The sequence below is a fragment of the Camelina sativa genome, chromosome 14 (genome assembly GCF_000633955.1).
Source record: "Camelina sativa cultivar DH55 chromosome 14, Cs, whole genome shotgun sequence".
Classification (NCBI taxonomy): domain Eukaryota; kingdom Viridiplantae; phylum Streptophyta; class Magnoliopsida; order Brassicales; family Brassicaceae; genus Camelina; species Camelina sativa.
In genome coordinates this window covers 27,292,163-27,294,067 of record NC_025698.1, presented here as the reverse complement: position 1 = coordinate 27,294,067, position 1,905 = coordinate 27,292,163, and the positions used below count along the sequence as shown (strand labels likewise).

Below are 1,905 nucleotides of genomic sequence, written 5' to 3'. Positions count from 1 at the left end.
ACATTTTTCATTGTACAGATATATGATTATTCTTACACTTGTGAAGCACTAAAAAAATAAACATTGAATATGATACTTTTGAGTCAATGAAAGCAACTATACATCTGATCATATAAAATAATGGTGCTCCTTAGTGCATTTTATGGTTTGCAATATTGCTTACTATTAAATCACAAAAGGACATTAGTAATGAGATAGAAATCCTACGTAAGGAACGATAAAATTATTCGACAAAAACAAAACAAAACAAAAATATAATTAACCTTAAAGTTCCATAGGAAAAAAAAAGAAAAAGAAAAAGATCAAATGTTGTTACAAAGGCAAGAGACTCTCAATGTTAAAGCAAGTATGTAACGGATATAGATGTCCGTTTCCAAGTCCATTACTGAGCATAAAGTCAGCACCCGCGACTCCTTTGAATTCGACTTTTCTGGAGCTCTTTTTCTCCGGGTCATAATATATAATATAAAACGATTGGAGACTGTCTGGTGGTACAAAAACAAACTCACCATCATCAGTGATACCAATTATTCCGCAGGGTGATTCAAAAAATGGTTTAGTATAGTGTTTGCACAACCATTTAGCATCCTCCAAAACCCAAAGTGTGATTTTCGTATGGTTCGTGTTAAGACCAACACAAGCTAACTTACCTTCATAAGGTATAAGCTTACCCCACCATTTATTACCCCATGGCATTTCTATCACATCATGGAACTTTTCAGACCTGACATCAAAACTTTTATAACGCCAACATTGGATTTGTCAAGGCTGGCTTTATAATATACAACACCGTTGATGCATCGCCCATCATTGCCATTTAAAAATTTAATAAAAGGTTGATGCTTATGGTTGATCTTGATGCTTCTCCATTTTTTTGTAGCTGATCCTGTTAACGTAAGAACCCGACACTCATCAGAAGCTTTATCACGAGGCATGGACACTACTTTGTGTTCACACGCCACGGGATCGTATCCTAAAAACACTGCTATACCCTTCCAGGTGGTTTTGGGTTTGGGCAAGGTTGAGAACTTTCTAAAGGTAGGGTTCCAAATGACGGGTGTTGCTGCTCTCCGGAAGCAGATCAAGCCCTGGACAGATTCCGTGAAGGAGAAGCGACAGTACTTAGGGTATTTCATTTGATAACTATCCACTTGCTGATCAGGCTCGTTCGGGTTCTGAATGGAGAAAACAAACAGCTTTCCTTTTGTTTTGAACAAGAGTAGAAGACTCGATGAAGACTGCTTTGGAAACATGTTGCTAATGAAATATGGATCGGTGCTGATCGAGGACCATTGCTTCGAAACGCAACGAGATCTCAAAACTGATTTTGCTGGCAGCTTTGAAAGTATCTTCGACGTTACATCCAGAGGAATTGATGGCGATGACCTGCTTTTCTCGATTTTTCTCATTTTCTCTTCTCGTGATTGCTCCATCTTTTGCTTAAACCCCTATAATTCGTTCTCTTATATATATGGGAACCCTAACAAACTGTGATATACTCTCTTTTTTTTTTCAAAATAAAGTAACAAAAAAAAAAAACCAAAGACATTATTATTATCCTTTCGGAGATTTATGATTAAATTGGAACGGAACGATAATGACAAGATTAGCATGAATAACAACAACAAATTAAAAACCGAACTACGATATTGGAGCTAGATTGAAAATACAACTTGGAACCTTTAAATGTTAGAAACTTAAACATTAATTTGGTTTTTTGAATCTATATATGCTTAATGTTCCCATGTGCATTCATATTTTGTAATTTTTTTTTGACAGCTCACTTTGTAAATTATTTTACTCAAAGATCACAATTTTTTTTTGGTAATTATAACAACTGGATATAGAGTCATAAACATATGAAAATAGCCAGAAGATTACAACTAAATTGTAAAGAGATCTAAA

General features: G+C 35.1%; 1 pseudogene; it reads right to left on the bottom strand.

Moving 5' to 3' along the window:
- LOC104744032 lies at positions 313-1,433 on the bottom strand (annotated as a pseudogene).